We start from the raw sequence: 27,240 nt of genomic DNA, 5'->3' as shown, positions 1-27,240 counted from the left end.
TTTCAATGGCAAAACCATTTCACCTGGTGGAATTCTTTGTGCATTCTTGGCTGGAACCAACACAGAGGACCAAATTCTCATTTCTTGAGAGCAGAAAGCACCTTTGATCTGTGCCAGATTCCAGTATAAGTGGTCACTTGGCATTAGTGGGGCATAAATGACCCAGTAGCATTTATGAAGTTAGTCCTGACAGCACCTAGCTGCCTAAGTAGAGTGCAGAGCACTTCCTGTGACATGGAAAGGAAGCTAAATAATTAAGAGCTATATTTTTGAAGACTTCTTGATATAAAGGTCATTACTCTTTACCAATATGTCTGAAAGAAGAATATCCTCAGTGGAAGTCTTTCTGGAAAATACACTTCTGAATCAGTTTTCTATGCAACTAAAAAACTTTAATCACAGAGCTGAACACCTGAAGTAACATCATGAATTAATAATATGAACAATATTCTAAGAAATCGAGCCAATGGTTCTCAAACACAAGTCTACAGAATTCAGATTAGGAAAACATAACAATCATTAAGTGCTCACCACAATGTAGGCCCCAGGCCCAAGTAATAAGATACATTTGTTTTTCACTTACAAAACTAAAAACATTTTTATATGCATACATTCATTCTTGGTTCTTTTGGATTTCATTTTGTAGCCACAAATCCAAAGCCCAACTTGTAGTAGGAAATTAAGTCAGACCAGTATAAACAAGTCAATTTAAGGAGACCTTGGAGGGTAAAATACTATAATTGGAAGCAAGCCTGCCATGGTTGGAATCCTTGCTGTCAGTTTTGGGGAAAATTCTCCTTAGGTGTATGCCAAATGCTGTCAGCTGCTGTCCTCAAAGCTGCCACTATCCCGGCAAGAAGGAAAATGCATGGGGCTCAGGGGATCAGACACATAGCCTGCATCAGAAAAAAGTTCAGCTGTTACTGATCTGCCATGCAGGACATCTTCCTGTTTTTCCTCCCTAGCCTGACCGGCAGCTCTCCTGGGTCCTGTGAGCAGCCTGGACTTGGGGAGCAGCTGGAAAGCAATACCAAAGTTTAAAAGGAAAAGAGAGGTGGCAGCCAGTGGATGACATAAATCATGGACATGTGACGTGGAGCCGTGCTGACAGGCAGCATGATGAGTGCAGGGTAAGCAGAAATGAGTTCAGAGCCAGGGGTGGTGGCACAGGCTTTAATCCCAGCACTCTTTGAGGTGGAGGCAGGGAGATAGCAAGTTTGAGCCCAGGCTGGGCAACTTTGGAACTTAGTGTGACCCTACTTCAAAATAAAATATGTATATATTTTAAAAGTTTGAGGGTGGCACAAAGAAAAAGAAGGGATGATCCAGTAAGGTGGTAAGTCAGGGTAGCCACAGAAAACTTTTCTATCAGGCTTACATCCTAGCCCCGTTGCTCGGTGACTCCGTGACTCATCACACTAAGCTTTCTAAGCCGCAGCATCTGCAAGCACCCTCTGCAAGTGGGAGAACTGATAGTGCTTACTCATAAAGCTGGTAAAGGATATAAGACAACGAACAGTCTGGCACCAGTGTGTGCCAAATAAATGAGGGTCAAAAAGTTGGAGAAAAAGAAAGAGCCTTTCTCCGTAGCAGGATGGCTCCTATTTTATTTTTTTAAATTGTTTTTCTCCTTGGTAGCTCAAGTTTTACATGCGCATTAATATGCAAAGATTGATATAGCAGTGGCATTAGATGCCCTTTGAAGCAATAGCCATCGCTGTGTCCAGAAAATGCACCTAGTGGCTCAGTGCCAGGCCACTGTGCAGAACACAGGGGTATATGTGGGGAAGAAGCCACCTTTCCACTCTGGAGGGAGGATTCCATTCATGGCTTCTGTGAAGATGGGCACATTTGTCAACAGCTATTGCTGCTTCTGCTCCCCTTGATAGCTAAGTTTCCAGGACCAACCCAGACACCTCCATTTTCATTAGCCCATCCTGCAGTCTGCAGCTGGGTGGCATATTTGTTTTCTGCAGCAAAGTCTCTGTCAGATCTCTTAGGCAACACAGAAGTGCTGCTGCTGCGGAACCTCCTCCCCGACGTCCTATGGGGCTGGCCCCTGTTCAGCTAAAAGGAAGATTGTGCTGGTGGAGAAATTAGCACACATCACAGATTCTTATCCTGGGTGGACCAAAAATTTACATGCTAGAGCAAAAATATTTCCTTTGTCCAGCCTGAAAATGTGACTTCATTCTAGGCATAGAGTGATTCTTTAATAAGCTGGTAATCCTTTTATTACCATGATCAACCTTCTACTCTTGATCTTAGCCAAAAGGCCGAGAAGCAATACTATGATCAACCTTCTAATGTACCATATACAGTTTCACTGACCTGTGATATTCCAGTACTTCTTGCCCCACAGGACTCTGGTGGAAATCTGATTTAAACACACGTCCCACCTGTGTGTGCCAGCTCTCCTTCAGGGATGGGTGACAAAATAAGCAGGGCACTGAGCTTGGCATTACTGTGGATGATGCTTTTGCCAGAGAATGGAGGAGCATTTGTTGGACTTGGGTAGCCACTTGGCTCATGAGGGACTCAACTTGACCACAGGCTTGTGAAGACCGAGCAACATTTAAGTGTTTTGTTATTTTAGGGCAATAGTTCTCAAATAAAGAGAAAACAACTATATACTTAATTTTGTCTTCATTCTTTATCTCTGCCCCCTTTGGAGTTAAAAGAAATATTCCATAAAGTTTCCACTGAACCATATTTGGTCTATGAAAAGAAGAGGGAAGGCAATTAAAGAGTTCTTTCTTCTATAACGTGATATTCCTGGTGGGAGATATTGAATACATCTGCTTCTTCTGTAGGGATTAAATACATCCACTTTGTACTCCATACAAATATGCCCCCAGTACAGATATGTACAGGAGAGTTCAGATTTGCACCATGAAATCCCGTTTGCCTTCTGCATCTTGGAGGACTGTTAGAGCTTTAAGAACAGACCTCTAAGTTAAAGAGATACTTCGTCTTGAAACCCCACCACAAAAGAAAGACTTCTGGTCAAAGCACAAATTTCAGAAGGTGCCCTGTACTTCGTGGTTGCGCTGTCTCATCGATAGCCTGTAAAGCTTTGCAGGAACAGTAGGCTGTTTATTAAAAATGAGATGCTGTGACACTTGGTGCACATTTTTCCCTCTAGAGGATCTGTTCCTGGACCGGCCAATCATGTCGTAAACCCAGTAATAGAAAAGCGTCCCTGCATTCTCCATGTCTATGCTAAGTAAACACAACACACTTCTTTTCTTCTTTTTTTTTAAAATGTACTCAACTAGTTTCTCTGCATCTATTGAAAACAAATTTCTCCTCTGTTTATTAGAAGCTTTCTCACGGCCTAGGTAATGACACCCTGCCGACAGGGTGCAGTGGTGAAGATCCCAAAGCCCGGGGTCTCCAGAGAGCCAGGCACACTGCACCCGATTCATTCTTCTGCAAACCCAGCTCTTGAAATAAGTCTGATCTCTTTAATGGACAGATTTTTTTTTTCAGTCCTGCACATAGTCAGAAGAAGTTACCGGAAATAAGTGGGCCCATTGTCCTAAACTCCCAATTAAATATATAGCTTCTGAGGGTTAAAGGTTTGACAAAGGACATTGATACAGAGGCTGATGATAAAGGTGACTGTCCATCCTCCAGCTCCCGGGGGCTCCCACGGAACTCTGTTAATTATTTCAAAGCACTGTGTTCACTTGTTCTGAAGCAATCCTGTGTGAAATGGGCCCCCCAGTGCGCCTCCATCCCGTGCCTCCTCTCCAACTCTTTGGGAGAAGGGTGGAATTACATTTCACCCTTGGGTGCTTGGGTAACGGGGAAGAGCTCCCCACGCTTATGATGCAATCATGAAAATTCATGCCTTGTTTTCTTCTCCTCCCCACACTCCCGTGACATGAGACTGAGAAGCGATGGGTTCAATAATGTGACAACAAAGTGTCTGAAATGGCACAAGAGGCCACAGATTGTTTCTCGTGGAGACAGTTGTACTTTATAGGAGTACTTTCACACACTCGCGTGCACTTACACTTACCTTGTTAGGCTTTAAGGTAACGAGTTAGTTACAAAAGACTTCAAAGGCCAGAGTGAAGGTTTTATAATATTTAAAAGCAACTTTTATTTCTAGATATCACACAATGCAGTGTTTTCTCCCTTGTTATCACAGGACTGGACACCTCCTTCCTAGGGTAGTTTTCTTAGCGCATCTAGACTCTGTCCACTCACCATATCTGTCGACGGTGGAGGACTGGAGACTCCTGCGCATCTCCTCCAAAGACAGCCCTTGCGGGGAACATGGTTCAGCACTGGAAAATTAAGGAGAGTGTCCCACAGCGTGACTTGCTGACTTCACATCTGCAGAACAGAATTTATCCACGCAGCACAACCCCCACAGAGACGCCAACATGAAACAAAGGTGTTTTTGTCTTACGAGTGTGTAGTTGGGGAAAAGTTCGAGCTCATTTGGAGGAAGTGGGATGTAGGTGGGAGTCCTGTCTTTCCTACATGGGTCACACTTTCTGGCAGCAGACCCTTGGGCTTGTCACCCGGGCTGTGCTCCTAACTGATCTCCCTGCTTTCATTTTTCCCCCATATAACACATCCTCCACACATTATCCAGAGTTATGGGATAAGTCATTTATCTACTTAAAGCCCGCCAGTGGCTTTTGAGATCATGTGAAGTAAGATCCAAATGTTGCCGCCCTCACTACGAATTCCTGGCTCTATCCCTCCAACCTCAACTCATGCGGGTCTCCTCGTTTTTACGAAGCACTTCTTTCTAGCCTGCTCCCTGTGCCTTGAGCCCCCAACGGTCTCTCCCAGCTAAGAACCTGTGTATTTGTCGACTCTGCCTGGAACGTTCTTTTTCACGAACCCAAATCTGATTCTGCTGAACCTTTGACCTGCCTTCAAATGGGAGTGGCTCGTGTGTCGTTCTTCAGGTCTCAGTTCAAATGTCACTTTCTCCTGGAGGCTTTGGCTCACCGCCATCCTGAAAGGGTCACTCCTCTGCCCCTGTTCCCTCTGGGTCACGTCGCATCATTCTAGTTCCTCTTTCACAACCACGTGAAGATAATTATCTGGCTTAATTTTCCCTTTACTTACATTCCACGTGCATTATTTGTTTGCAAAGTTAAGTTGTGTGTGATTTTGTTTCCCTTATTCCCTGCTGTATTCTTAGCATGCAGAACAGTTCTTTGTACATAGGGGGAACCCAACACACTGTGTTCAGGGAATTAATTAATTAACAGATCCCTAAACGATGCCCTCCCTCAATCCCTCATCCTCCTGTCTACAAGCTATTAGTGCAAAAATAATCTTACCACAGCTGTTCCGTGCTTCCCGCTGTAAATGCTCAGGTCAACATTCCAAATCCTTGGCCATCTACTCTGCTCGTTTTCTATGAACACCTAGTCTTCTACAATTCCTCTCTTTTTCTTCATATATATTATGTGTATATATTATCTATAATATATGTATATATCTATATCACATATATGTATGCATGATATAGATAAATATATATGTGTATAGACGTTATAACTATATAGTGTATATAGATATATCTATATAGCTCTCTATTTTTTCCTCTCAAATTCAAGCCACAGTAATCAACTTTGGATTTTTCAGACATCCTTGAGCATTCTCTTCTCCATGAATGTAACTGAGCTACAGCCACTGCTTCAGTGAGCTTGTGGACATCTTACTTAACCAGGGCAGGAAGTAACCTGGTGTTTTGGTTAGGACCAGCAACGTAGTGCCAGATTCCTTGTTGACATGCTGGGTCCATTGCTTATTAGTTCCTGACCACTGACAAATTGCTAGCTGTTCTATGTTTCAGGTATGCAACCATAAAAAGGAATTGTAACAGGACTTATGGATTTTAAGTTCATTATGAGAATTAAAAGAGTCAATAAGCTTGAAGCACTTCAAACAGTGCTGGCATCCAGTCAACACGTAGCAAGGGCTACTTGCATTTATTATCTTTCAAGGTCGACTCAAAGTTAGCATTTTCCCTGAAGCCCTCTTGAAAATTCCCCTAGTCAGAACTGACCTGTTCCTACTCTACCCTCCTGCAACACTTTCTTCCCATCCTATCGTGCTGTGAATCCCACTGCCTTTCACGCCAGTGAGGCCCATTACACAGATAGCTCCTGTAGATCAGATTTGCTGTCTAACTTTAGCTCCTTCATAGGGCTCTGTCAGTACTTTGTAAATAGTTAAAATGCCAATGTGTTGGCCTGGGGATTTAGCTCAGTGGTGCTGCTGCCTGCCTCACAAGCACAAGGACCCGAGTTCGATCCCTGGTACCAAAAAACAAAACAAAACAAAAAAACAAACAAACAAAAAATACAGTGTGTAACATTAAATAAATTTCCTCAAAAATGTTCACTTAGAGAAGTCAGGTTTTTCTGAAAGCTAACATCAGTTCACACTGATTAATTCACTTAGCTGCCTTCAAGATGACTGCATCTTTGGCCTCACTGCCTTATGCTGTAAGGAAGAATGCTAATTCTTAGAGGAAAGCAATATTTAAAAGAAGAAAAAAATACTGGCTTCAAGCAAGACGTGGAATGATCTCAATCAGCATTAAAGAGAAAACCATATTCATTTCTGGTCAAGAGAACATCACTGAATATATATTTTGCAAAATAAAATTTCTTCTACTGATATAGGTAAATGCTTGTGCACTCTAGTTCCTTATAGAAATGTGCTATACACAGTAGTCTTGGCAACAAGGAGATAATAGGGAATAAATATTTGATCACCAAAATGGATATCTGGTTCCCTATGAATAAAAGCCCATCTCCACACTGCCCTGTGTGTTCACTGGCTGAATGCAATTCGCTCCGGGAGATGTAAGCTTTCTGACCAGGAGAAGCCACACAGCCCAGTCCTGGACGCTGGCCCGATATGACAAACAGATGGAAGGTAGGCATGCTCAGGTCAAACAAAACAGAGGAAAGCAGACTTTGATCAGTGGAAAAAGGGGTTCTCAACCCACATGCACCAGATTTTGACACGGGTTCCACAGAAAACCAGTTTCAAAGATACTCAGACCTCTGTTAGCTGAAGTTGTGGCCTGAGAAAATAAGGTTCATCCAGGGGGATGCAGCTGCCTCACAAATTTAAAGAAACTAAATGTGAACTAATGTCAGGTAAGCAAAGCGCTTAATTTTATGGCGTTTCAACTGTTGGTCAACTAGATAGTCTTCTTTCTGATAAAATGATAATATATGTCATAGATATGCATATGTGCAAATCATATAATCTCATGAATATATTTTGTGAGTATGAAATGCAGTTTTCCTCACAAAAAGGGAACAAGATAGTCCTTAGGCTTGCTTTTGCATATGATCATATTATATGGGTATGTCTTATTTTAGTGCTAAAAAGTTTTTCACTTTAGGCTACACAATTCAGATTAGTTCTGTAATGTTTATGTAAAGATAAATATAATCATCAGCTATTGTCTTTTATGAAAGTGTGCTAGGAAATGAATAATTTATCCAAAATGAAAAGTAGAATCAAAATTCAAAAATATTTCTTGCTTCTAAATCCATGCTTTGAGGAATAGATTTCCTAGGAGACTAGCTGCTAATTAGTTCAGTTCACACTCAGATCTACAATGTATGATGTGTGCGTTTGTGTGTGCATGTCATTCAGGTTATGACATGTGAGAACAAATTAACCTGTTTATAAATGGTCACACTGTTGTGTCAAGACAGCAACTAAGATATTCGGAACTAGTGGTAAGTGAGGTTATGCTGCCTGGAATGAATACAGAGATAATGACACTCATGACAAGTACATTAGGCCAAAACAAATGCTAATTGTTGAGAAACAAGTAAAGCCATATGTAAGATTACAGAACTATGAAGAACTGGAAGAACACAAGAAAACAGAAGACATCCCAATACAGCTCCAACTACGCACAGTAGAAGCAATGCAGAATCGACAAATTAAACTAGAGAGTTAACATACAGTCTAGGCAAAATTCCAGAAAACAATGGGTAAATTAGAGGCTTTTCTGGACATCCAGAGCAGACTTGAGGTCTGTGTCAACGCCCATACAGATGACAATTGCTGCAGGCTATGTTGAGTCTTAGACACTGGGAATAATTAAAACAAAACACTGCTTTTCATAAGGTCAGAATTATCTGAAAATGACTGAGTTATTCCCTTTCCTAGAAATGTTTAAATTGAGGTGGGCCCAGGGGTAGTTAGAGGGATCCAAGCATCTACCTAGGGATCGAATGGTCCCAAGTCCTTCCTTTATTACCTTCTATGATTCTTCAGATGGCTTCTGTGAGTCATGTGAACTTTGAGATTTTGCTTGGGCAAGTTGGAAAGGCTGAGTGAAATTGCACTTTTCTCACTTAAGCAGGAGATTTTTATCTTTCTTATCTGAAGTGTGACATTTGGCCAGGGCTGAACGCTGGATTTTCACACACTTGCCCACAGCAGACCTGGCTGCACGTCACCACCACAACGAAGGGTGGTATTTGTAGCTTTTTGTCCAGATACAATTCATTTGAAGTTGTAACTGAACTGTGCTATTTGCCTGAAGGAACCTTCTCCTTTAGTGCTCTGTTTCAAAAAAGAACCCCACTGCCTTCAAAGATGAAGCAGAGCAAAGTGTAGGGAAAGCTCTGTCAGAGAAATCCATCTTTAAAAACTGGAATGACAGGTTTTGTGAGGCTTCTACTTGGAAATCCAGAGCTAATATCAAAAGGTTTCTATATAAGACAAATGTAGACTATTCACATTAGAATGTTTGAGAGGTGGTGTAATTTCCTAAAATGAACTCTATGATATCTCTTCACCCAGAAAGGTGTATTGTTAAGCCAGGTGCAAGAAGAAATGAAGGAAATGCTGTCTGAAGACACTGGGAACTGTGGAGCTATCGCTCCAGATCAGTGGGGCCAGCCAGTGTCACAATGAATCCAAATGGCCCCATTTAAAACCTTGAAAGCAGACAGTGCTTTGGCTTCCAAACTATATCTCGCCAAATGCTTTTGGTGCTAGAGCAATGATTCGTAGTTTGGCTGTGGAATTTCATGAATTCTCAGAATATTTCAGGGTGTCATAGCAGCTTCTGACTTATATCACATTCCAAAGAGGGCTTCAGATGAGAATACTGTGCAGTCTAAAAGAATCCTGTTTTGTCCTAAATTACACTCTTTGGAGTGTGGATTTTGCAGATTTGGGAACTTTGATTTGGTGAATTATAGTAGATGTATGCTTTTACATGGACTGAAAGTAAGAGTAAAATTGAAAAACTATGAAAAATAAAGAGACCCAGAACATTTAGGTTCCACCATAATGATACAACAACAATAGCAATACAATGTCTTATACATGGAGAGGGCTTTATACATTGCACATACTTTTCTATTGATTACATTTTTTAAATAAAACCTTATGAGGTATCTGGAGAGACATTGATTGCACTACCTCTGTATGAGGATAGAAAGCCAAACTTGGAGAGTTTGAGGGACTTGTGTAAGCTCTCAGACTCAGCAAGACGCAGAACCAGAACTTGAACAGGTCTTCAGAGTTTCAGTCTAGGCTCTCTGTATGAAAACACATGATGTTTAACAGCAGAATATGTCAAAATACTGGTCTGTTGTCATTTGGGGAACTCATTGAATTAGTCGCTAGTTACAGAGCTTTAGGTGCTTTGTAAATAAAGATGAACCCTAAGTCCTCATAGAGAAACATTCCTTATCATAGCAAAACTAGAATTATCCTTCTGATGCCTTGCTTTATCTTTTGAAAAGTATACTTTTTTTTTCAACAATTGGCTTGCCTCTCTCCATCTAGTGATTCCTAAAACAGGATACACACATTCTAAGCTTTAAAAATGAGATATTTATGACCCTCCTCAACCCTCTGACCTTATGTAAGGTTTTCTGAGCTGCATGTGTGGATTGATCTCTCTAAACACAGCCTTGGCTATGTTAAACAAAAAACCATTAGGTTACTAGTGTGATTAAAGCCTTCAGGCAAAATTTTGCTGCATTCAAATTGGTCCAACTGGTTTCCATGCAGCTTACAAGGCCCTCAGGCTACCTGTATTCTGGAAGATTTAGCCATGTGGACTTAGCAAAAGGTTCCACTATCCAAGGCCTCATAGCTTTGCAAATATGTTTTATGGTTTGGGATAATTTTGCCATCTGTCATAATGATGCTCCCTATGAAAGAATCAGCACAAGGACCAGCAGCACCCTTTTCTGCTTCTTCAAGAGGAATATAACCAAAGTGCGGGTCATTTCTTTCAATCAAAAAGAAACCCAAACAGGTAACTGATGACCAGAATTTAAGTTCTTTAACTCCAATCTAAAGAACTAATACAAAGAAAAGGCAGGGACTCAGCCCTCTGAAATACTGAAGAAAGGTATTTAAATTATGAAAATAAATGCTTTACCATAGAAAAGCTTACTTCAGTGGTCTGGATGATCTTTCTAGCACTTATCTGAAAACAAATATAATAAAAACAGGTATATCATGAGGGATCAATGCCTTTCTGTGCTTTGCAATGTCTTTCTACCTTTCCTCTGGCCTAAGAAGGGGAAAATCTTTAGCAAACTTTGAAACAGTCCAGTCATATGTTTATGAGTAAGCATTTGTTAATTTATCAGTTAACTTCAACATGTTTATTTATTCATGACTTCATCCTAGCTCTCAAAATATTATTTTGTCTTTGTCAGTATTCCCTACTTGACGAAGTCCTAAATTAAAACAAATTTATTGCTTTCATTACAGTGAATGGGCGATGGCCAAAGCATTTAATGGGGCCAGGGGTCGGTGCAGAATATCTCTCAGGAAAATCAAACCCATCAGTTTTCTTTCAATGTCCAATGTCCCCATGCCATAAAAGGGCTGAAAGACTTGGCAATGGGGTCATGGCTCTGTTTGAGCCATTAGGCCAGAATCCAAGGTCTCAGCTCCCCATTTTTAAAGGAAAAAGCAATTAAGCAAAGAATTATGAATAAGGATAAATGTAGAGAGAGCTTAAAGTGTGTGCTAATTCCTTGATGGCTCATAAATTATTAATGTGCTTAACAGTAGCCTGACAGCACCACCTCTCAATTTACCCACTAATTCCAGCAGGTCTAAACGAGCCGGTGGTACAAACCGTAGGTGGTAGGCTTTGCACACTTTGACTGCTAAAACAGAAGGGTGTGCTTTACATACAGTGAATTCACTTCCTGTACTCATTATCACCCATAGAAAGAAAAACAAACTTCAAATTCTAGAATTAAGAGATCTTGGTAGCACGACATGCATAAAACCCACTCCTCTCTTTGCCATTTTACTACCTCTCATTTTACCAAGAAGGGGAAAATTGAGGTATGAAAAAGTAGAATGATAAGTGATGCATGAATTAGTCCACGTCCATGTTCCAAGGTTATGGCAAAGGCACTAATGCAACCTGGGATTTTAAACTTCTAGTCCTCTTTGATATTTTTAAATATATGCTGAGCAAAAGGAAACTGCAATTTATTGAACACCTGTTATATGCAGACCCCACCAGATGCCTTATAAACGTATTGGTTTTACCTAACAACCCATTTTCTATGTGAAGAGAACTCAGCTCACAGAGTTTCAGTCTTATCTAAGATCATACAGCTATCATTCAAACCTAGGCCAGCCAGTATCTAAATCTCTTTTTCCACTCGATGCTGTTGGCTGCAGACAGAATTACCAAATGTGTTCCTATGGCCCATCCCTCTCCCTGTTTTCATGACTTGTACGAAGCTCAGTGCCAAGAGGGCGTGCTCTGCACTAGGGATATGGACAGGAGTGTGATCGGCATGGACCCAGACTCTGAGATGCATGGGAATTATCAAGCACAGGTAAATCTCAGCCTAGGAGAAGAAAGTATGTTCTGCAGGGCACTCTTGCTGTGCAGAGAAAAGGAAGGCCAAGCAAGAGTAAAAACACCCTTGGTAGGACATGGCAGGACACATGAAAAGAACTAAGAAATTAAATGTTCAGAGTATATGTACATTTTTTTAAAAATTTTAGTTTTGAAACCATCTCAAGCAGAAACAGAATTATATAACAATGATATAGCTTTTCATTTCCCAGAACCACTTGAGAGTAAGTTGTCAACTGAATGCTTATAATCTCCAAAGTGCTTTAGTGTATAATATTCCTAAAATAGACATTCTCCAACATAACCTGATATGTGCATTTGATTCTACTGTCTTCTCTAAAGCTTCATTCAAATTTTGCCAGTTATCTTAATAATATTCCTTCCAGCACAACAATGCAATTCAGAATCACACATTGTATTTAGTCATCGCGGTTCTTCAATCTCTTTCAATCCAGAACAATTTCTCAGTCTCTACTAGACTTTCATAACCTTGACATCTTTGAAGATGACAAGCCAGTAATTTTGTAGAAATTCCTTCAATTTGGTTTTATCTGAAGTTTCCTGGTGATAAGATTCAAATTATGCATCTTTGGTGGCAAGCATCCCAGAAGTGATATTGTGTTCTTCTTATTGTATCCCACTGCATTTTGATTTGTACTATTATTGTGTTGTTAATTTGATTACTTGATTAAGGTGGTGTCTAAGTGGCTTCTGCACTATAAAATAACTCATTTTTCTCTGTGTAATTAATGTCTTTTGTGTAGAGGTACTTAAAAAATATATGTGTCTTATACCTCAATAAATTTTAGTTTCTTCATTTATTTGTATCTACATGGACTTAGAGTTTTTATTTTGTTCAAAGGAATCATAACATTATTGTCATTTATTTTAATGTTCAAAGTATCTCCAGGTGGCCAACTGAAATACCTTCAAGCTGTCCCTTTGATGTGTGGTCATTTTTCTTCAAGCCTCTTTACTTCCTGACACATGAAATTCCAGGCTCAGTTTTCCATTCTGTACACTCCTCGTTCCTCCTTGAAATCTGCTGTTCCTTCCACTACCTGACCTCCTTTTGTTGGAAGGTGGTGTTTAGAAATGAAGATCTGGGAGCTTGATGTGCTCCTTGCTGTTGAAGTGCTGCTGCCTCCAGGTCCCTTCATGGAGTGGCAAAGCTAGAGAACGTGGCGCGTCTATTGTATAACACTGTGGGCTTTCTCTGTCTGTCAAATCGTCTCCAGTTGCAGTCCAGCACTATAGGGTTCATTCAGATTTCATCCCTGTGCATATTTGACAGTGGTAAACCAAGTCCCATTGTCATTAATATATTTAATTATTTGATCAATGCCCATGAATATACAAATCTCCCACTGTTTGGCTCACCCCCCACACCTCACACAGACACACACCTTTCTTTGGGATCCAACATCCCACGCCTGTGAGGATACCTTCCTTGCCCTCTCGCATTCCGACACCCTGGGCCTATTCCCCACCAGCCAACTCCAAGGGGCTGTGCTCCTCACCTCCCTGAGCTGTGCCCCTGTGTGACGCCCTCTGTGCCCTGTTCAGGCTCCAGCCTTTTGCACTGGGCTGTGTGACTCACATATGACCTCTCTACGACCCTCACACTCAAACTTCCCTGCATCGGGCACCTTCTTGAGCAGCATCCCTCCCAGCCCACCGCTTTGCTTGGGCACCCACTCACCATGGTGGTGGCTCTGCTGACCTCTGTGGGGCCACCGTTCTCGCTTCCCCCTCCATGGATGCTTTTCTTCCCAGGCTTGGCCTGAGGGCTTCCATGCCAGGCTGCTTCCCCCAGAAGTCTCTTCCTCACCGTATCTGGGCTCTAGGTCTTTATCTGAGCAGTCCCACCCTGCTGTGGAGGCCTCTCCTCCTCCCACTCTGGTTCTAATAGAAGCGGTGCCACCCACCACTTGCTTTTCTCACTCACCCACTGCTCAGACCAGCCTTTCACCCCGGATCCCTTCGACTCGTTTTCGTTACGTGCATGGCACATATCACCATCTTGGATTCTTGCATATTTAGTCATCATCTGTCTCCTGCGTAAGCAGATATTTGTTGTTGTGCCTGTGTATCTTGAACTAGTTGGGAAGTCATCTGCAGAGGTTTCTTTACATGCTCGTGCTCTTCTGTGTCTCACCACAAAAGGAGACGAGAAATCTAATACTCTCACCCTCCCAAGTAACTCTCAGTCAATCAGAAATGAGACATGACGGACAGATACGCCCATGTCTTCGTTCCACACCGAGAAAATTCTCAGGCACATTCTGTTCTTCAGAGGGTCAAAGTGAGATTAGGCCTCAGTTGACCACAGTAGTGTCTTAACAACACATCTCACATTTACACTCCTTTCATTTACCCTCCTGTGCTTCATAAGGTTGCATCCCAGAGGAGAAACTTACACTCAGACCTCAGGATCTGTTTCAGAAAGAATTCCAACTGAGGTGCCCTGCGTCATCTGCCCAGAAGATAAATTGTATGAGAGCTGGGATACACATGCCTTCCTTGTTGACTACTGTGTCACGATCCTCGATGCCTTAAACTAAGTGTCCTGAGCTAGGTACCCAATAAATACGCATTAAATGAGTAATCGATGGCATGAATGAATGATCATTTTTATTGCAAATTTAAGAGTGTTTATCTGTTAATCTACCTCTGATACATTCTAATAAATCTTGTGATCACTTATCAGTCTCTTTCTATCTCTTCAGTCACCATGTAAGACAGAAATGTATCCTCACGAAGGGAATAATAATGTTAATAATAATGATATGCCATGCATTACAGCAGTGACCTCTGCAGAGGCTTTCCTCTTTCTATTCCCAGTCCATCACCCTCCATTGTGTGCATTACTGCCAGAGAAATCTGAGAAGGATCATTACAGCACCCTTACCCATCTGGTGCTTCTCCGCAGACTCACAGGTAGGAACAGGGAGAGCCCCGTTCAAATGTCACCTCTTCTGTGATGGATGGGGGCTGTGTGGAGAAAGAGAAAACACTGCATGCAGCCGTGCTCTCTCCCAAGCAGCCACAGAACCCTTCTCACAAGGCAGTGAACTGTCAGCATCTGTCTCTGCATTGACCTGGGGACTCCTCAGGGGAAAGAGGCCTGCCAAGGCCTGTGTGCCTGGTGTCTCCCACAGCAACTGGCACTGGCTGAGGTCAATACTTAAGACTGGGAGGGGTTTTTTGTATTTTCTCAGTGGGATATGACTACAAAATTCCAGGGCTATGCAACTTGGAATAAAAGTGGACTTCTGTGCTTCTAGAACACAGATCAGCAAACTTCCTACAAAGGGCCAGACGGGACATATTTTCAGCTTTGGAAGCATATGGTCTCTGTTGCAGCCACTGTGTTGTAGTACAAAAAGCACACACAGGCCATATGTAAATAAAAGAGTGTGGCCATGTTCCAATAAAACTTTATAAAAAACAGCCAGGAAGATGGATTTGGCCCATGGACTGTACTTTATCAATCTGTTATTTAGAGAAGCAGATAAATCCTATACACATTGCTCTCCTAAGCTGCCTTCCACTTTTGGCCTAAACAATGTAATTTTAGTCAAAGGATATATACTTATTTTTCATTTTCATGGTTCCTCAAGAAAACAGAGTGTGTGTGAACTATTGGCAAAATAGAAAAAAATACAGTTTCTTTATTATTTACCATATAATTAATGTGTTCAAGTTGTATTCACATTTAACCCTCTTTCCAACCCTTTGAAGAGGGTGAGATTTTCATTTTCATCCACTACATGAGAAATTTATTATCTGGAGAACTCAACTAGCATGCCCAATGTTACATAGCTTATAATGAGTAAAACTGGAATTTGAACTCAATTCCATGTGAGCCCAAGCTCTTAACCTCTTCTGTATAGTTACAGCCACTGAGTGGTTTCATAAATAAAAATCAAAAAACCAATTTTGTGGATAGGAGATTAAAGCAGCAACTAGATAGAAGCCTACAGAGCAATGCATATTCTTTCCCCCTTTCGGATTGAGGAACGAACGTTCAAAGCCCATCTTTGTTGAGTTTAGATGTCTGGGCTCTTTTGTGTGAGTTTAGATCCCTGCAAGAAATTCCATGTTCCTTTGTTCTTTACGACAGGCCAGCCTGGATGGGAAGGTTTTAAAACTCCCTAAACTCTTTGAACATGCAGAACATTGATCTTCAGAAACCTTTTGAAACACCCTAAGGAAGTTACAAAATTACAAGAAGTTTTTTTTGTTTTTGTTTTTGTTTTTAGCTTTTAGTTTTTGTTTTAAGTGAATGTGTACCAAACCTCTGGGACCTTTGCTTCATCCCACAACACCAAAGCTTCCCTTCCCTCCACTGTGTATTCTTTGCTGTCAGGCTCTGAATAACAAAACAGAATTACGTTGCCAGGGCGCCCTGTTCTGCAGAAAGCTCCTGTGCTGCGGGTACAGTGGGCTCCGAGCTTTCTCTGCTGTGAATACTTGCTCTGATGCATCTTTGGATCCCAGGACAACCCAGAGCTTGAGGTTTCCTGTTGAGCAGACCACTGCCCCTGCAGCCCCAGTGACAGGAACAGAGTGGATGCTAAGACATGCTCTGTGCCTCCTGTACTGCTGGACCTCTGAGGTCCCTTCTATACCGGCATTTATTCAGCTTGTGTGTGACACACAGAAGGACACTCCTGCACAGGGGGAGCCTTGCTTTGCTTGGGTTGAGCTCCTGCTCGTTTCTCCAGCCTCATTTCTTAGCTCCAGTGATCTGTGAAGGTTGGGAGTACAGAGTCTCACTCACACGGGACCAGGCTTCCAGTCGTGACGCCTCCACGCTCTTTCTGTTGCCTTTGAGCTACTTGCTTTGCCTTCCTGGGACTCAGGTTCCCCTCCTGTTCTAGGGGACGTCACTACTACCTGTCTCGGTGAGGATTTTATGAGATGTTCCACATGTGAAGTACCTAAGAATGCATAGCACATAGGTACTTAGCGAATGTCAGCCAGTTTATTATTGTTGTTTTTATTATTCGTAGTATAATTACCATTTCTACCTGTAGTATTGATTCTTTCTTTTCCATTAATCTACTCATCATTCAGGACTTGGTTTCTCTCCTCTACTATACTTGCTTAGGTGCCCTCTTTTGTATTTTTTTTTAAGACCATCAGATGGTCTTATCATTGTTTCTCTATGTTTGCCTCATCTAGTTTTTAGCTCATGGTCTGTGCTAAATAACACACTGGTTAGGAAATTGACTGTATGGAAAGTAGGTTTAAAAGAGAAAATGAATTGCTTGCCTATCCTCAGAGGTGCAGAGGAGCCAGAGTGATCCTTCTGGAAAGGAGCCTCCTGCGGTCACTTGGGCAGTGGCAAGCGCATCAGGGTCCGAACACCCATGCCCTGCCAAGTGCCCCACCTCGTTCATGATCAGGCTCTTTCCCTTCTGGACTCCATCTCCTCTCATTTCCATCTTCCCATGATCTTCTAGCTCCATCTTGGTCTCTGAATCCACAGAGATGATTCCACCTCAGGGAATTTGCACTTCTGTTCCTATACCTGGCTTACTCTTCCCCAGAGGCCTGAGGCTCGCTTGTTCACATCTTTGCTCAAATATTATCTTCTTTTCTTTCCCCCTACCCTTCCCATGGTCCCTTCCCCTTCCCCTTTGGACCTTATCTCCCTATTTCACATCATCTATTACACCTTCTGAGTGAGGCCTTCTGGACCATCTTCCTTAAATTGCAAACCATAACTTGTTCTGTACTCTTTAACCTCAACTCATGCTCTCTCACTTCATCTCACCCTGCCTTGTCTTATCTTATCTTTTATCTTATCTATCTAGTTTTCCCATAGTACTGCATATCAAAACCAGGTCTTGAGCATGCCAGGCAAGCATTCTGTTGCTGAACTACCTCCCCAGTGCTATATAATTTATTTTAAAAATTACATCACTCCCCTGTCATACTAGAATAAAAGCTCCGCGGGGAAAGCAATCATTTTGTTTTACTTGCTGCTAATATCTGTGGAGATGCAGACATGGATGCCTCGGATAAACATTTGCTCAATAAAGGAATAAAGAATGCTCCAAGCCCCAGAACTGAGATAGGAAATCTTTCACGATTTCCATACTAGAAGATTAATTATGTGGGCTTTAGCAAAAACATTTTCCTACCAATGCTTGAATAAGAAAGGGTAGTGTGGATTTCCCACAGTGACTTACTACTGGCCCTACCCCATTCTAACCACAGCCAGTGGGACTACAAGGAGCCCTGCAGCCCATACAATGTCAGGGTCCAAGGCTGCACTTTGCTCTGGAAAGAGTTGGTCCAGGGCACTCCTAGGAAGCCCCGGAAGCAGCCCTCTGAGTGTTGGCACAAGAAGCTGAATGGGGCGAAGATCAGACTGTTAGAAGACCCAACAGATGCTTCCAAATACTTTTGTTTGTAATTGCCACACAGCTTCTGAATGTTTGAAAGACACATGATCTAGATGAATTCACTAGAGCTTTTGTCAGGCAGCTTGTTGCCAAAGCCAGTTTCTTGTGAAAGCACTTCTCTGTTTAGTAAAACAAGAACTGCACATACAACCATGCCTTTGGAGTTGTGGCTCAGTCGCATTGCCCCGTTCTCCTAGGTATGTGACGTATATAATATTAAAACCCCACAAATATCACACCCACAATTTGATGATTCGTGCCTCTGCACCTTCATAAGTTTCATAAAAGTATCAACTGGGATACTGTCTATAAAAGCATTTTGGAAACCATACAGCATAACATTTATTTTACGTACAGTTCCTTATTTAATCTTCCCCAAGGCAATGTGAGGTTGGTGTCATCTTTTTCCAGGAGGAAACTGAAGGGCAAACAGGTCAGGCAATTTGCCTAAGGTCATCTGGTTCTCAAGAGGGAAGAGAAAAATCTGATGGAAACCATACCTTGGCTCATGGTTTTCCTGCTCAATGTTGTCACCAGATTGTAGGAAACTGCCCTGAATACGTGAAGTTCTTCCCTCTCATTAATAATTTGGATTTTCATGTTCCAGTGGATAGTTGGGCTTGGAGTTAGAAATTCAGGCTTCTTGTCATGAACCTATTGAAACTTTGGGTCACGCAGTATTGGATTTTCCGTGTTCACATTCTAGTCTTCAATTCCCTGCACAAACTTTCCACAAAAGCCAGGGGCTAAGGTTAAAAGACAACAAATTTTGAACCTAAGAAATCCATTAATTTTAATATAGATTTGAGTCACACAATCAATATTCCACTCAGAAAAAGAGTAACACACACACACACACACACACACTCACACACATTTTAGATACTAGCAAACAGAACCACTTTTGGGAATACATGGGAAATGACAAATTCCTTCTTTTTCATGTTTTAAAAAATGTAAAAACCTCTTAGGATTCAGTCTGCTATATTGTGTAGGAGGGACTTAATCAGCTCGTATGGCAAATATCTCCCCAGCTGCACTCTGGAAGTCTACCTCTTGGTCTACCTTTCCATGTGAGACACCAAGTGGAAAGCAGGTTGTATCTGGGGACTGGGCAATCTGAGCTGCTGCAGGTTCCCATAGGCACACTGGGCATTGGCCTCTGCTTCCTCTGTTTATGCATTTGCAGCAGCCGTCTCCTCTGGAATCTGACTCTTAGCGATTTCAGGCTTCAGCTCCACAAGCAGAACTGCCCTAAACATTTCTCTTTGAAGGCCCTGAGGCTGCAGCCTTCTATTCCTGCCTGGCCCTGATCCACCATGGGCCTGAAAACTACATCCAGCTAATCGAGTTTCCAGGAAAGCCCAAACCACATCTTTTACAAACGAACAATACCTAGCCAGTGAATCTTAGCATGAGGTTTTGGGAAAGTGAGGTGAGGAGGAAATACCTCTTGTAATAATCATTTCCTACCAACATTCCTTGGAGGGACTTGATATACACATCTCTTGTGTTTGGATCTCTGTTTGTCTATCTGGGGCTCAGCTACTTGCTTAGAAAATTAACAACAGTTGGACGTGGACCCAGAATTACTCTGGGCTTTGGGGAAGTTACACTTCACAGCAGAAATGGCATTATGAGTGGACTAGCATAGGTTTTAGAGAAATTCCAAGTTATTCTAGGGGATCAAAGACTTAACAGGTAGAAATAGCTAGAAATATTCACTCACCCTTTAATCATTCATCAGAGTCTGCACCTCTCTTATCATAAAATTTATCATGCTTGCTGAAATGGCCTTGTCACCAACTCAGAGGACAGGAATGAGGGTCCATCTTGCTGATTACTGTGTTCCTGTGTCTGGAATACAGTGAGTTTTAGTAATCATTTGCCAGACATAAGAAGAAAGATAGGAAATGAAATGGATTTATGGAAATAGCAACATTTAATTTAGGAGATACATATATATATACACATACATAATACATGTGTATATATGATATGGTAAGGGTTTATTGTACTAGAATACAGCTAACATGTATTGAGTAGTAACTATATGCCAGATATTGCTTTAAGTGAATGACATAGATTCAATGAATTCTTACAGTGATCATGAAGAAAGAGCTATTTCTCTTATCTATTCCTCATTTTATAGATGAGGAAGTGAATAGAAAGAGGACAATTAGCTTGGTAAAATGCAAAGGCAGTGCCAGAATGTGATCCAGCCAGTCCGACTATGACAGCATGCTCGTAGCAGTTACTCCATGAAACATCAACGCACATCTGGACTTCACCTCTGCAGACCCTTCAGGCAATGGAGAGAGGACACTTTCTAACACTGTCTGCCACTGAAGCTCAGGGTTGCACTGGTACCCCAAAGGGAGGTATCTGTCTGTTCAGGGAAGGCAGAACACAGAGAAAAGAAAGGTCTGTGCTGCCAAGGGCAGGACCCACACGGCTACAGAGCCCTGGAGGCTGTCAATCTTCTCTTTACCTCTACTCTTTTGTTATCACCGCTCACCACTGAACAGACAAAAGCCCCAAGGAAACCACTCCATGGTGGATCAGCTCCACTTGTAATGTCCAGGTCTAAGTTTAGCCTGCTCTTCAAGTATCCCCAACTCCAGCTGCATAGATGATTTATGACCCAGAGGGGAATGACTGCCTTCTTGATCGCTGTGAAGTGGAGCAAGACTCAGGGACCTCATAATATGTCCCAAGCAGCCCTTGCTTTTTCCTTCTCCTTGATACCAGTGTCTCAAATGGAAACAGAATAACAAAGTTGCTATTTAAAGAGGAAAATTTTTTTTCACATCTTGAAGTCATGAGACCTAAATTTTGGAGCCAGAGGAAAGGGGCAAGAGTGATGGTCAAAGAAAAAAGGAAAGTCTTAGGTAGGAAGAAGAGCAAGAGGTGGAGGAGGTGGCAGAGACACAGATGGATGATGATGTGTGGATAAGCACATGCTACCCTTTCTGGGGGAAAGGAGAGGCACGCTTTATCTAAAGAGATGAGGATTCATGAATTATAGAGAGACTGTGAATGATGAGAGACAGCCTCAAAATTTTCAGAAAAGTAGAAAGCAGGGTCACCTAAATTTGATAAGTATATTTAAAGGTTATTCATTTAAAATCTTCCATCAAAGACTCTAGTTCAGTCCTTTTTTTAAACTGAAGGATCATTTGTAATCAAGGCACAGATAAACATTTCATATTTCAAGATAAAATGATAAACGATACAAACATTAACCTTTGATTTAACTTAGCCAATGATCTATTCTCATTATAGAAACCTCACTTTTGGAAAATTCCATGTACAAAATCTAATTTTCTTTTAAAGACATATTGTATAGGATTATTTCATAAATTTTTACTTCATAAAGAGATTCTTGGACATTTTCATGCCTATTACTCTAGCTTTCATATTATTCAAAATAATTTAAACACTTTTAAAAATTGTACTTGTAATTAAACATCAAAGACTATATTCTCACCAAAGGGTGCATATTTGTAAATAATGTTTTTAAAATGCACTCTTTATATATGGGAAAAAAATTTCATGAGGCAAAGTATAAGAAGACCAAAACACCAATATAATAATTTTAAACTTAAAAATAGAGATATTATTTTTAAAATGAGTTATGATGGGAGACAACAAAGCCTCTGACATTGACACCATGTTCCCAGGACAGACGTCAGGTAAAACACAGAAATCAGAAACTTAGGAATACTCAAATCCACCAGACTCTGAGCAGAGAGTAAGCTGTGTAGTTGACCTAACCAGATGGTGTTTTGAGGGGCTGTGAAAGAACCAGAGGTCCTCTAGATAAGGACAGTACGGCCCAAAGCAAAAGTCTCTAGTTGCCTATTAGATGTATTAGTCCCTATAGGAAAAGAGGATGAAGTAAAATGCTGTAGAAATCTAGTAAATCAACAATAAATAAAGGGAGTGAAAGGTAGGAGGAAGTGGAAATAGACAAGAAGGTAGAACTCCTCTACATTTCTCTTAATGGCCTAATAATTCTTCTGGCTACCCAGAACAAAAAGCAGACTGCCACACCTGACTGCACCTTTTCCCTCAATCCATCAGCGGGCTCTCTGGCTAGTCTGCTGGGTCCAAGAGCTATTATCATCTCTCTAGCTCCACTTGCTCAACACTTCCTAATCTGCCACAAGTCCTCTAGCACCATGCACAGACCTGCAGGATGCTTCTCTTCAAAGGCCAGATCCTCACTAGCTTTAAAGCTGTGGCAACTAGCCAAAGGCGATCACACCAAGTATGCGATTGCCGCCTGGTGCCTAAATCAGCCTCAGCATCTCTTAGACGCTCACTGGAAATGCAGAATTTCCACCTTACATCACACCTACCAAGTTAGAAACTCTTGGTGCACCCAGCAACTAGTTCTTTAAGAGGCTTTCTGTGTGATTAGGATGACTTCTAAATTGTGAGAACCACTGGCTTTGTGATTGAGACCAAGAACTCTGGCTTTAGATGACCTCGTTGTCAATCCTTTTCTGCTTGCTTTGGTAGCTGTATTCTTTCATTAGCCACGTTTTAAGCCTGTTTTCTTATCTTTGAAATGAGGCCAATTGAGTTTGCCTCTGTGAGTTGTCCCTAGCATATCATATATATTGCTCACCACAGTACCTACACATGGAACTCTCAATAATTTTTCCTAATCACTGCTGTGGACAACTACCCCTAAACTACTTTCTACAGCCTGTTCAACTGACCCACGGTAATAGCTAACTGTGATGTGTTAACTTGAATGAATTAAGAAATGCCAGGCACATCAGTGGAACACAGTTCTGAGTATGTCTGTGGGTGATTGGCATGTTGGCCACAAACTGGGGAGGGAAGACCCGCCTGGATGGACCCGTGTGGCACCAACCGATAGGCCTGTAGCCTGGATGGTATAAAAAGGGAAAGAAGAAGGAAGGCCTTCTGTGTGCTCCTTTGAAGGAACTCCAGCCTGCGGTACTGTCTTTGGACATTCACTTCCAGTTCCTTCGAGCTTCTGGGGCAGAACCTCCGGCCTTCCAGTGTAGACCTTCTAGCTTTCGGACATGGAATCGCACTCAGATCTGCAGTGAGTTACAGGACCTTGACTTTCAACTGGGTCCTCCCACTTTCCAGTGCACAGATGGCCATTTTGCATTCTCCCACCCCTGCCTACACAGGCAGCCACTGGGAGCCTACTTAGTAATTCATATATATGTATATGTGAATATACACGTGGGTGTATATATATGATATATATATAGCATATTTAATATGTTATATTAACTGATGTATCCACTAACCACTTTGTGTGGAGGCCTTGTGCCGATTGCTCAGTGCCTTGCTGTGTATGGGCTCAACAGTTTGTCACATCCATCAGTAAGGAGTGAATGCCAGAAAATGCTGGATGCTTATTAAGTGCTATAGGGAAGGGGTATAGTTTGCAATTGAATAAAGGGAAAATCTTAATGAATGTTAATGAGGCACTGATTTACTACCAGACGGGAGAAAATATGATAAACCAATTGTCTTTTATTCCCATCTGTAAAATGGGATTAATGTTATTAACCTTGTTTAAAAGAATTACCCCCACAGATTTATTGGACACAGAAAGTGCCCACAGGTGTTGAGAATGAGTCCCGTGACACATAATGAATAGCACCTGCCAAAATAGGGGGCAAGCTGTACACAATCTCCATCAGCAGAGCAGCAGACAAGGATGCTTTTGTTTTGTTCTGAAATCATCAGTGTTTCCTTGTAATTCTGCTCGTGGGAGCGCGTGCTGTAAATATTTCTTGTAGACTTCTGTCACATCTGGAGAGCCTGACAGTGGAAGGACTCGCTCAAGAAAATATTGTCTATTGTGTGCTTCACAGTTGCTGGTAATTTGGGGGAACTGGGGTTAGAGAACATTGCATCTGTGCAGACTATTCTGACAATGGACAATTTTAGCAGGAAGCCACCCTAACTTGTCACAATAAGAGTTGGAGAAAAAGCGTGACTGTATAAAGTTATATCCATTAACTACTACTGGAGAAACAAAATGTTTGAGGTGGTGATTAGGGAAATTGAAACTCCACCTTTGAATGGGGAGTAGATATGATGTTATCCATTGTAATATTCCCCCTGACTCATTATTCCTCTTTTAAACATAGCGAGACTAACTAAAACCTGATTCAGACAATTTTATGACCAACTGCTTCTGCCACCAGCAGCCCCTTCTCCTTGCTAGGCCATTCTCAGAAATTATGGAAATGATCTGCCTGCAAAACAAGGTTGACCATTCCACCTACTGCTGAGGTCCCAAAGCCCACAGGAGTGAGAACCCAGGCCTGGTTCCGTAGCAACAGGTCTGGGTCATCTCCAGCCTCATGACCTATTATTTCCTGCCTTGTAAAAGTAAAATATTCTCCATCTCCCTCACACAGTAAGCCTGACAGTAGGAGGACTTGCTCTCTTTATTGCAATACTGAATGCGTAGTATAATGTGGATTTGATTATGCCTGTTTGACTGAACTATCATCTTAAATATCTGAAGTCAAGAACCACGTCTTGTTTTTACCTTTACTTTCAGAATTTAGCAAAGTGTCTGGAAATTAGAAAATCCCCCTCATCGCATGACTAGAAGAGCAAAAAGGAATAGACAGAAACACCAACTAACTGGTCCCCAACAACAGGCAACATGTTTTTCTGGTTTATGGAAATTTCAGAACAAAAATTAAATGGCTATATTTTAAAACTAACACACCAATGCTATTATCAGTAAATATGTGGATGATTTGCCCTTCAGACCCACATTCGTGGCCCAGGTGCATTTCAGAGGCCCTGAGAGGATGCTTTTACCAGCAAATGTGCTGTCTCTCCTTCTCTTAGAGTAGGCCGCATTTGTCATTATGACACACTCCGTTCATCTTCTCCCAAGGCCAAGTTGCTCCTCCTAAGTCAGATGTCAGAATGTTAAGGGAAGAAGGGACAGGAAACTAACCCCATGGGTCATTAGGTGGAGATGGGTAAGTGTGGCCCTTTTAGCACCTGATTGTCTCCCATCTAAAGAAAGAGCCAATTGAGGAGGAGGAAGATTCTGAAGACAAAGACTTCATACTTCCCTTATATTCTAGCGAGCCTACTTTGACCTACTTGAATTTTCTTTTTAGACCCATCTTTTAGTTACTGCATTACTGTTTAGTCTCCAGCTGTGGTGTCTGTCCTTTCAAACCAACATCCCCTTTATTTGACTCCATCCGGTGTCAGCCACCTGCCCAACCTGAGTTGCGTCTCACTTCAACCACTTGCAATTTATTCTTGACTTCTGTTCTGATTGGACTGGTGACTTTTCAGGAGCAGTTGTCTATCAAAACTATAAGAAATTCACTTAAACATCATAGCATCTCCTAGTATCTTTATATGCATAGAGTCATTATACTATGTTAAATTCTCACCATTACTTTACTTGATCAGGTATTATTTTTTGAGAGGCACCAACAAAAATTATCTAAGTCTCATTCAGGGTTAGGTGTGGATGTTCTGTAAAATTGCAGATGATGATGCTCACTGTCACGCTCATGGAGGGTGCCAATTTAACCTTTAGTCTCAAGCCTGCTTCCTGGGCTCTACAAAGCTAGCACCTGCATATCAGTTTCCTGGGGCTTCCACAACAAAGTTTCAGGACTTGGGCAACTATAAATAACAGAAATGCATTTTCTTATAGTTCTGGGGACAGAAGTTTCAGATTAAGTTTCTCAGCAGGTTTGGCCCCAAGGAACCGCCTGATGTGTCCTTGTCTCCTAGTTCCTGGTAATGGCTAGTGATCCTTGACCATCCTTGGTTTATAGATGCTTCATTCTCATCCCTGCCTTCACGTGGTCTGCTGAGTGTCTCTCTTCTCACAAGGACATGGGCGACATTGAATTAAAGGCCAGTGTCCTCCACTACTCACTGTGTTTCACTTCTTACACCTACAACAACTATGTTTCCAAATAAAGTCACATTTTGAAGTACAGAGGTTTTGGACCTCAACACATGTTTTAGGGGGACACAGTTCAATTCAAAACATGACTTCCTATTTTACCATAACCTTGTTCTCATCATGCATTCTCAACCAGATTTCTTTTGCTGTCCTAAAAGCTCTATGGGCTTTGGGTTTAGGTGGACTAGTCAGCTCAGAACTCAGTTTACTGCTTCTCACCTAAGGGTACATTTCCATATTTCTAACAGCTTTGGCCAGTTTTCCCACCTTCAAAATAGAGACCTATGCACCTTTTCCCCGCCTTCAAAATGGAAATCCATCTTGCTATATATAAAATACAATATGTAGTAAGATTCTATTTACCTACCTCAGTATACAGTAAATTCTAAATTCTATTGAGAATTACTTCAGTGAATGATTGATAACAGAAAAAACAGTAGAAATTTCTATTAATATAAATCTTTCCATCAATATTTCTCTCATATTTGAAAACTTCCTCTTAATAATAACTATTTTAGCATAAATATACAGCCATACCAATTGCTGAAGGTATCATGAAACCTTTCAGTTTGTTAGCGTGTAAATCTCTGACCAAGAGATACAGTTGCAGGGAATTGCTTTAAAACAATTACCCCTGGTATTTTTGTCAGAATGCATTTATTAGACTGTACCTCACACTTGATCATAAAAATAAACAAGGTCATGAATGACCTGCCCTTAAATGTTCTATAAAATCTGCATGTCAGGACTGCGTTCTATGATTCCTAAAGAAAAGCTTTTTTGTTGGTGTGCTTGGGTAAATCTGGGTAGGTAAACTTTGCAAAGCCTTTGAAATGAAAAACATGGTTATCATTTACTGCCTGACAATCTTTCCAAGGGAGAGAGAGGCAGGCACTGTGTCACCAAACAGAACTTCACTTAATTAGTTGTTGTAAGATTATTTACTCTCCTTAGTAAAACAACGGTCTGTCAGAGCCACA

The 27,240-nt window shown here is 41.5% G+C and overlaps 1 pseudogene; it reads right to left on the bottom strand.

Moving 5' to 3' along the window:
* Positions 1 to 726: 726 nt before the first annotated feature.
* The window catches only part of LOC104848996, a 266,524-nt pseudogene continuing 240,010 nt past the window's right edge, over positions 727 to 27,240 (bottom strand).

The sequence above is a fragment of the Fukomys damarensis genome, unplaced genomic scaffold, assembly GCF_012274545.1.
Source record: "Fukomys damarensis isolate Sample0158 unplaced genomic scaffold, DMR_v1.0_HiC HiC_scaffold_33, whole genome shotgun sequence".
NCBI lineage: Eukaryota > Metazoa > Chordata > Mammalia > Rodentia > Bathyergidae > Fukomys > Fukomys damarensis.
This window is presented reverse-complemented; position numbering and strand designations above follow the sequence as displayed.